The following is a 10,747-nucleotide window of genomic DNA, read 5'->3' as shown; positions in this document are numbered from 1 at the left end:
CCTAACAGCTTACGTGGTTCTGGCGATCATAGCAGCAGCATCCTATGGTAAAAACTTAGCTCCCACTTGACTCCAGAGTGTTGGACACAGCAGAAGGCAACCACCCTTTAAAATCATCTGGAACACAATACCCAACATGACACTAGCAGGAACTCAACTCTCAACAAGGATGGCAGTGGTGTCTGGAAGCTGAGCTGGGCAGGGAGCAGGGCTGGGGGTGACGTGAGGATTCTCATTTCTACCACCCATCCCAATCTGCCAGCTGAGGCAAGAGGTTTGCTGAGCCTAATGGTAGGGCTGGTGTTGAGTGCTGTGTCTACCTGGGTTTGATCACTGGAGGCTTATGGCATTTTTCAGTATTTGAGTTTATTTACAAATAGGCAGGTGGGACATAGGTGGAAGAAAACACTCCAATACCAACCCTTCCTGTCCCACATCAGATCTCCAGAGCGAGATGTAATCCTGAAATATTTTCAGAGGCTCCACCTCAATTCACTGTCATTCTCATTCATTCTCCATCTTTTTCTCCCAAGAGTTCTTGTAGTGTTTCTCAGTCACACCTAGCTTGTCCCCTCCCTCTTGCTGGAGAGAGTGAATAAGGATGAGTCACCTTCTCTAACTATCCCCAAGCCCTTCCAGGGCATTTTTCTTTGCAGTCTATAACAGAAGATGTGTCTTGAAACTTTGCCACGGACTATTAAGGAACATTGGTAGTCCTTCTGCCTCTATTAACCCTCTCCAGTCCAGTTCCCCACAAACTTTACATATCAGTCTGCCTGTCTATCATTCATCCATCTATAACTGTATATAGTAAATTTTTCACAGACACACACTATAATTCTTCTCCCTGCCATCTACCTTTCTATATGGAGTGATTTCTGTCTTTTTTGATATAGAGAATATTGGATTACGTGTCTGATATGGAGTCAGACACAGAGCTATCCTGATACAAAGTATGCATCTGTATTTGATCACCGTGTTCTTTATCAGTAGCTACTTATATATGTCATTCTTCTTCCCTTTACCTATGAACCACATTTCCAACTAAAACAGACCATGAATCCAACATGTTTTGTGTCAAAAAGCACAACCAAGCATAACTAGTCCTGAATGTAAAAGAGAGGTTTACATTCTTGTATAAGAAGGGCTCTACCTATAGCCTGATATCCAAGGGTGGGTGACATCTTCCTACTCCTTCCAGACCAAAGGCCATGTCAATTTTCATTACATGGGTTTTGCTGGATATGGTATGGTATGTAGCGTGCTTGACATCTGTGAAGAACTATGACTCCTACCCTTCTGATTTGAAATCTTTCCTTCTGGACACAAGGCACAATCATAACAGCAAAAAGGCTCCCCTTCCTTCTTTTTCCTGATGTAACCAGGATTACAATTGTCATTACACACAGAAATGGGCAGCACCTTGTTAGAAAAATGAGTGGAGAATAGTTAGGACTGAGAAAAGGATGTTTTGATTGTTGTGATTTCAGTTGCACGTGTAAAGAAACATGGTGTTCTAAATGGGGTAGATTTGATTGATTGATTGATTGATTGGATTGATAATGCTTTTATACTGCTAGAAATTATAGAATCTCTAAGCAGAAGACATAACAGAGTATTAAAATCACTGCAAAATACAGAATTAATAAACAATTATGAGACAAACACAAAAACAAGCAAATAAAAAGAAATAATAAAATGGAGCAGGGTCAAGATTATCTATTGCAAGACAGGGAAGGAATGGGTAAACATTTTTAGGAGACTCAGAGGGTGTGCACCAGTGTTAAAAAGGCCCCCTCTTGTGATGAAGAACATAAGAAGAGCTGCCCATGGGAAACCCACAAGTAGGATATGAGTGCAACAGCACTTTCCCACCATGTTCCCCAGCAACTGGGGTAACTAGGCATACTGCCTCTGAAACTCGAGGTAGCATATTGGATTCATAGAATCATGGAATAGTAGGGTTGGAAGGGACCTATAAGACCATCGAATTCAAGTCAAAGCATCCCTGACAGATGGCGGTCCATCTTCATCTTCAATGCCTCCAGTGTGGGAGAGCCCACCACCTCTCTAGGTAATTGGTTCCATTGATGTATTGCTCTAACAGTCAGGAAGTTTTTCCTGATGTTCAGCTGGAATCTGGCTTCCTGTCACTTGAGCCCATTATTCCGTGTCCTGCACTCTGGGATGATCAAGAAGAGATCCTGGCCTTCCTCTCTGTGACAACCTTTCAAGTACTTGAAGAGAACTATCCTATCTCCCCTCATTCTTCTCTTCTCAAGGCTAAATGTGCCCAGTTCTTTCAGTCTCTCCTCATAGGGCTTTGTTTCCAGTCCCATGATCATCTTTGTTGCCCTCCTCTGAACCCTCTCCAGTTTGTCTGCTGCATCCCTCTTCAAGTGTGGTGCCCAGAAATGGACACAGTACTCCAGATGAGGCCTAGCCAGTGCTGAGTAGAGGAGAACTAGTACTTCATGGGATTTGGAGGCTATACTTCTATTAATGCAGCCCATAGGATTTGCCTTTTTTGCAGCCACATCACATTGTTGGCTCATATTCACCTTGTGATCTTCAACAATTCCAAGATCCTTCTCACTTGTAGTATTGTTGAGCCCAGTATCCCCCATACTTGGTACTAATGCACCAAACAATAACCAGAAATGGAGCAATCCTTTGGAAAAGCAATAGCAGTAGTAGATGCTGATTTCTCAGGTTACTTGGAATGGTTTATCTCTGGCAGAAATCCCAATACAGCCCTGCAGTGTAGACATTCCTTAAAATTATCAGCACTTGAAATTATCAGCACATGTCATATACAAGGTTTTCCAAGGTTATTCTTTTTGAGGCATCTAGATAACCCTCAGGGATTAGTGAGGAGGACAGTTAGAGACATGCTGATAATTACGGAGGAGAAAATCCGCTTTCCACATTCCACCATCATTGCAGCACCAAAGATAACAAAACACGGAAGCATCAGCAAGTGGCAGGTGACCAGGTCCGTCCAGCCTCTCTTTGCTCAGAGCGATAGGCACCAGCTTCCTGCTCAGATTAGTTCGGTGTTCCAGACACAGATAAAATTGCACGTATCATTTTGTATACCCACTTGTTTGATGACAGGCTCACATCTTGGTGAATTGTGTATGCTACTGTGAAATAGTCTACAGTTTTATTGAACTCAGCCCATATTAAACAACTCTTTAAACCATTCTAGGCCAGTGAGGAGGAGAGCCAGATCATGGATTCCCTCTGCCTGGGTAGATTAGCCTGGATGTCCCCCTGTAAAATGGTCCCAAGGCTCTGTAATGGCCCCAGGCCTGTAACCAAGTCACCAGGAGTTTTAGAGGGGCCTAGAGATCCATAATGCCTTCTGCCTTGGTTCATTATTAGTGCAGTTCTCTTGCTAGTGGGCCTCTTGGCTGATAAGATGAGTCAAAGGTCGACATCCTCACCTCAGCACATTCCATGCTAATGGACTCTGAACTGTTGCTCTTACCAGGGCCTAAGATGCACCTGAGAAGAGAGGCTGTGTTTGTGCTATGCTACAGGTGTCTGTTCTGGGAAGGTTCTGATTGTTTTCCTTCTGAACAAGCACTGTTAGTCTCTGCTGGGAACATTGCAGAACATTGCACTAATTCATGCTTGCTGCTGTCATGCTGACTCACTGCTAACATGTATGGTATAAAACCCATCTTTCCCCTTGGCTCTGGGTTCAGAGAAGCTGTCTGATCCAACAACCATTGGGTATGCCTGTGTGCTGTAAGTAACTCAATAAAGTCTCCTTCTAAGTAAACCTGGATCCTGCTTATCACTTCCACGGCACCTCCAAACCTTAGCAGCCCACAGACGGGGCATACAGGCTCTCGGCTAAGTCCTGAGCTGAGTATTCTGGGCAGGTCTGCCCTTTCAATGCATGTGGGGAGTGTGATGCCCAGGCAGCAGCTGCCCAGATCACTGCCACCTATGCAGCATCCAGTTTCACCTGGAGGAGATCAGAGACCTCCTTGCTTGATCTGTAACCTGACCTGTTGGCATTGGGGCTGCACCTCCCCCAGGTGTGATTCCTGACTGGCTCCCCTTCCATTGCTCACCCACACGCCCTAAGGCAAGACCAGCTCAGCTTGGCACCTGTCTGTCCAACCTGTTACGATGCGTGCATAATTACATATATGCATGCACACTGTATACATGCCAACTGAACACACATAAGCAGAATCTTTTGACCTGGTACTCTGGGTGTGGATGAAAACCACAAACTAAGGGAGTGAGAGACCAACAGACAAGGTCCTTGAAAGCAATTTCCTGTATAATAAAGAACTAAAGTGAATTTGATTCATACACCAGGGGAACTGGAATCAAGCAGTCCAAAGACATTAAAATTCTGATCGTTAGAAGAGGACAAGCATTTAATCATCAGTCATATAGCTAGATACATTGAGGTACATCGACAAGTGTTTGTGTGTATATGTGTGTGTGTGTGTCTGTGCATGCATGAGTGTGTGCACTGGTGCGTGCGTGCATGTGTGTGTGTGTGTGTGTGTGTTACAATGCTGGCAGCTGCCTGAGATACCAGATTTTGGGTGTCATGAAAGGGCAGCAAAGTGTGGGATTTTTACTACACAGAAGGAGTCAAGGTGGTTGCGGGATTTTATTGCCTGGTTTGACTAGGGTGGGTTCGGGCAACCATTTTTTGCTCCACCTAAGGCAGCAAAATGCCTGGGGCTAGCCCCAGTGTCTGACTTAGAAGAGGGGTGGGGGTTGGGAGTTGCACTTTGAAGAGAATAGAACGTTAACAGTTTAAATTTAAGCACTACTTGGCATTTAAATGGAGTTAATGAATCCCCCCAAATTAGGAGTGGATCACCCTCAAATCAATTTCCTACAAACAAATAAACACACAATTCCCTATTTTTTCCTCTGCCAGACAGCTCACCCCCCGACCCCATCTCTTTGTCTCTTTCTTTCATGTTGTTGTTGTTCGGCACCTAAATGACAACTGTCTTCAAAAACTGGAAGGTTTACCATGCTGAAGGTTAAGAAGACTTGGTCTCTGTTGTTCCAGATTAGAGCCAGTGGGTGGAGTAGGGGAGTAGATTTCAGTTGAACTTTAGGAGAACTTCCTAACAGTCAGAAATATTTGACAGTGGCGCAGATTGACTCAAGAGGTGGTGTGCTCTCCTGCACTAAAGGGTTTTAAGCAGATGCTGGATGGCCTTTTGTTAGAGATGCTGTAGGGCCCAATTAAATGCTCTGCTAATCTTGCATAGTAGAGCTAGGCGTGCCGCATGACTGGCTTACTTACTTGAGTTAGAGATGTTGTAGTTGCATCCTACCTTGAACACAGGGTTGGACTTGGTGTCTTCAAAGATCCTTTCCAAAGCTTTAATTCTATGATATTCTGAAGTATGCACTTGCGAGGCTGGAACTTCAAATTTGGGAAGTATGAGAAATTGGTTTCAGCTCGTTTTTGATCAGGATTTACCTAGTTTGCGACTTCGGGATCAAGCATGGACTCAGATGCAATCTGTGGTCAAAGTCCACACACTTGCGAGCTTACAAAGAGATTCACAGAAGAAGAAAGAAGTGTTTGACAGTATGCGTATATCTGAAAATTCCACATGAAAAAAATGTACACTGTTGAAAAATGCACACATATACACTTTAATCGATGGGAGAAGAAGACATCCATTTCAAAGACACACAGAATTGATGCACACATTTGGAAAAATATGCACAAAAATACGCATGGATTTTCACATGAAAAGAAAAAAAAAACAAAGCTCACAATCTGATATGGGCTTGAGTCAGAACAAGCTTCGAGGTGGAATTCAGAGAACTTCAGCAAGCTCAGTTTTTGCTGATTTACACATCCCTATTTCAAGTACAACATTCTCCCTTAGATATAGAAATAGGCAAGCCTTCACATCTGGTTCATTTGAAAGCATTAAGGGAATTTATCTTGACCTTGCATTACACACAATAGGGAGCCGGTCTATCTCAATCTCTCTCTTTTTATATATATATATATATATATATATATATATATTATAAACCTCTAAAAAAGTCTGAAAATGTGCATTTCCCCCATAGGCTAAAGCATGAAAATGCACAGTTGGGGGCATTTGCTCATATTGTGGGAATTTGCACATTTTTTCATGGGTAAATTTGTGCACATTCTTTTTTTAATCTATTTTTTTATTTTTATAAATGAAATAAACACTACCAACAACATAATCAGAATCTTCAGTTTCCAACATTACAGTATTCTGAGGAAAAGAAAAAGGGAGGATAGCAAAGAAGGAAGAGGAAGGAAGGAAGGAAAGAAGGAAGGAAGGAAGGAAGGAAGGAAGGAAGGAAGGAAGGAAGGATTATATTAAACTTCAGTAAGAACAAACCAAATATCCAGATATAGATTCAATTGCAGATTATACCTATACAGCATTCTTCTGAACATTCCAAGTATTATTAAATCTTCAACCCACTACACCACAAACGGTAAACCTTATCTTTCAATATCATAACCTCAGTCTTAAAGCAAAGGAATGGGAGCAAACAATCCATTTCCATTGGCCATATATTACCATTCAGTTAATGCATATTAATAAACATTAAAGGTTAAGCCAACAAGGAATAGTAATAATAATAATCCCATAATGATATTATTTTCCCTGTAGTAACATATGGCTGTGGGAGCTGGACTATAAGGAAGGCTGAGCGCCGAAGAATTGATGCCTTCGAACTGTGGTGCTGGAGAAGACTCTTACGAGTCCCTTGGACTGCAAGGAGGTCAAATCAGTCCATCTTAAAGGAAATCAACCCTGACTGCTCTTTGGAAGGACAGATACTGAAGCTGAAACTCAAATATTTTGGCCACCTAATGTGAAGAGAAAAGTCACTGGAAAAGACCTGATGCTGGGAAAGACTGAAGGCAAAAGGAGAAGGGGATGAGCTGGCAGAGGATGAGATAGCTAGATAGCATCACCGATGCAATGAATATGAACTTGAGCACACTCTGGGAGAGAGCAGAGGACAGGAAGGCCTGGCGTGCTATGGTCCATGGGGTCATGAAGAGTTGGACACGACTTAACAACTGAACAACAACAATGATATTATTATTAATAATAATAATAAAAAGATCAAAAGTTTATGAAAAAGATCAAAAAAAGCAAATAATTTGTATATTTTAAGTAATATCATACCTAAAATATATTTATATGTGTACACACAGATCAAACTAGTCCATACTCCAGGAAATAAAGCCAGACTGCTCACTTGAGGGAATGATATGAAAGGCAAAACTGAAGTACTTTGGCCACATAATGAGAAGACAGGATACCCTGGAGAAGATGCTGATGCTAGGGAAAGTGGAAGGCAAAAGGAAGAGGGGATGACCAAGGGCAAGGTGGATGAATTATATTCTGGAGGTGACGGACTCGACCTTGGGGGATCTGGGGGTGGTGACGGCCAACAGGAAGCTCTGGTGTGGGCTGGTCCATGAAGTCATGAAGAGTCGGAAGCAACTGACCAAATAAACAACAACAACACACACACATACTCACACAAATAGGCATTTTATTACAATATGACACAAAAAAAGGAGAAAGAAAACAAAAGTATGCAAACATTTACTCTGGCATACTGCCTAGACATCTTATCAGCTATAGCCGAGACAGCACTTCAAAAAAACAGTAAAGTTGGCTCAGTTCCAACTCCAGAGGCTGAGAGAGTTGGTTCCCTTGTTTTGATTTTAATACCAATTAAAAATGATTCTGCAGCATCAGGATCCAAAAATATTTTCATCTGGCCTTCAAAAAGAATTTAAAATGTAGCCGGATAATTAATATGATATTGCAGGTTAATTTGCTTTGCCAAACTTCTTGCCTTGGTGAATTGCCTTCTTCTGTCAATAGGGATGGGGGAGAATTTCTCCCCGAAACTTCGGGGGGCCGAGCGCCAACGCATTCGGTCCTCCGAAGGTTGTTCAGGGAGAACTTCTCTGCCCCCCCACCCCCCGCCCCCCCCCCCCGGGATGGGACTTACCTTTCATGAATGTCCCTCCCGGCGGCGGGTCCCGGCGGCAGTTCGGCAGGTCTTCGTCAGGGGTGGGGGTGGCAGCCAGTCTTTCGACCGGCTGCCACCGCCACCATTACAACCAAAGTAAAAAAAAACGCTATTTGCGTTGTCCTTATTTTCGCCGTAGTCTACGTAAATCTTTACGTAGACTACAGCGACCAAATAAGGAACGCGAATGGTGGCTCCCTATGGGGGCCGCCATTTGCATACGCGCTTTTTTTTTTTAAGTCACCCGTGATAGGCTACGTGATGATTAACGTAGCCTATCACGGCTGACTTTGCAGATCTAGCCGTGATAGGCTACGTTAATCGTCACGTAGCCTATCACGGGGCGTTTTTTTTTTTTTTTACTTTTCTTTTGAAATTCGCAGCCGGGGAGACGGGGCACTTCTCCCCGGCCTGAATTTCAGCCGGGCGAGGAGGGAAGCCTCCCCCCCGGCCTGAACTTTGGGGGGAGCAGCAAAGCGCCTCCCCCCCACCGCGAAGCAAGCTGCAAGACCAGGTAAGTGACTTTTGTGCACCCCTAGATTTCTTTAGTTCAATCAGGAAAGAGCATAATCTTGTCATTTACTGGTCCCCACCAAAGCTCACCTCGTTCTCTTGCCAGATGCTTAAGGTAATTTTTTGTAGAGACTCGTGAAAATTGAACAATAACAGTCCCAAAAGTCTCTTTAGTGCCTTGTATTGAACCAAGAACACAATATGTATGTTCAATATCAAGTAAAAAATCAGATGGTAAAGCAAATAGCTCATGCAAAAGTTTATCCATAAATTCCGTCAAACTTATATCAGTAGCCACGTCTTTAATACCAAGGATACGTAGATTCGCTCTACATGTGAAGGCCTCCAGTTGAGAAATTTGAGCAGACAAAATATTAAGAGATGCTTCGATGGCCGTTTCATTAGCAGTAACCCAATCTTCAAGAGCATTAACTTTCGATTCCATCTTTTGAAAAGAGATATTAATTAAATCCACAGCCCCCTGAAGGGCAATGATTGAGTCCTGAATTGTTTCCAGTTTCTTTGACTGCTCTGGTAGCTGAGAAGACATCGTTTTTATCAAAGCAAGCAACTCCTCTTCATCTCCAGCTTTTCTAGAAACCTTTGCCAAGGGAGCAATTGGAGGGGTAGGTGGTGTTCTCAAGCCTTTCCTTTTTTCCTTTGGTACTGCCATCCTCCACTTTCCAAAACACAACAAGCAAGTATAATTGCAGAAACAAAAAAAACAAACGTATGCAGATTTAGTTACTCAGATATTGCTGGTAGTTTAAAATCAGAAATGCTACTTGGAGCCGTTTATCCTTGTGTCTCCTAATTGCTTAGGAGTTTCAAACAGTGTTCAGTAGATGACACACCAGCATCTATTCTTAGATTTCAGCCCCTCTGTTTCTCCACAGAAGCAGCTGTTCTTCCAAGATTTCATCCAGATGGTACTGTAAGCTTTCCCTTTTAATTCCAGGGGAAGATAAAAAGGTTTCTCAACCTTTTCCCATCTCCAAATTTGTGCATATTTAAAAAATAAATTAAACCCTGAATCCAATGGAAGAAAAGGTGGCCGGCAACTTGCAAAAGGTGCCTGACCACACAGACAGAATGGATTAAACACAATCCATACATCACCAGTTTTTACATGTGAGACTAGGGATGTACGAATCCCTTACCTGGTTCCGGTCCGGGCATCCGCTGGGGGGAAGGAGGCGATCCATTCCTCCCACTGGAATCCTCGATGGGGGGGAGGCAATCTGGTCCTCCCCCCGGAATCCTGCCCAGCCGGCTCCACTCCGGAGCCAGTCTGCGGAGCCACTGGCCAGGCTGATCTGCAGCGGGGCCTCCAGCTGCTACCGGGCTGGTGCAGACGCAAATCGTGTCCTGCGTAGGGGATGCCATTTGTGTCCCTATGTTAGCCTGTGATAGGCTACATAAATATTTATGTAGCCTATCACAGCTAAAGCAGGGATGCAAATGGCGGCCGCTACACCATTTGTACCCCTGCTCTTTGCCCTGATAGGCTACATAAGTATTTACGTAGCCTATCACAGTAAAGGCAGCCACACAAATGTTCCATATTCCATATTCTAATTACATCTTGGGTAAAGAACTCCTTCCTTATATCTGTCCTGAATCTACTGCTACAATTTTATTGGGCAGTCAAGAGATCTAGTGTTATGAGAGAGAGAAGGAAAATCATCTCTCATGCCATGTCATGCATCATTTTATACACTTGTATCAGGTCCCCCTTTAATCATCCTTTTCTTAAACTACACGATCCCTCAAACATTTAGCCTATTTGGGGGAAGGTACTCTTCATCACCCCTTCATGGATCACTGCCTTCTTGTGGCGAAGGGGCTTGCGTAACTCAGTGAAGCCATAAGCTATGCCGTGCAGGGCCACCCAAGACGGACAGGTCATGGCGGAAAGTTCTGACAAAATGTGGTCCACTGGAGAAGGAAATGGCAACCCACTCCAGTATTCTTGCCAAGAAAACCCCATGGAACGTATCACAAGGCTAAAAGAGATGACGCCGGAAGATGAGCCCCTCAGGTCGGAAGTTGTCCAATATACTACTGGGGAAGAGCAGAGGGTATGAATGTCATTCACCAGGGGAAATGGAATCATAAATTCAAAAGACATTAAAATGGAGACAGCGAGGGCACCATCCTGTCGAGAGAGTCATCA

The sequence above is a fragment of the Heloderma suspectum genome, chromosome 6, assembly GCF_057233095.1.
Source record: "Heloderma suspectum isolate Gila_16-S chromosome 6, 16-S_ref, whole genome shotgun sequence".
NCBI classification, from domain to species: domain Eukaryota; kingdom Metazoa; phylum Chordata; class Lepidosauria; order Squamata; family Helodermatidae; genus Heloderma; species Heloderma suspectum.
Note: the sequence above shows the minus strand (reverse complement) of the source record.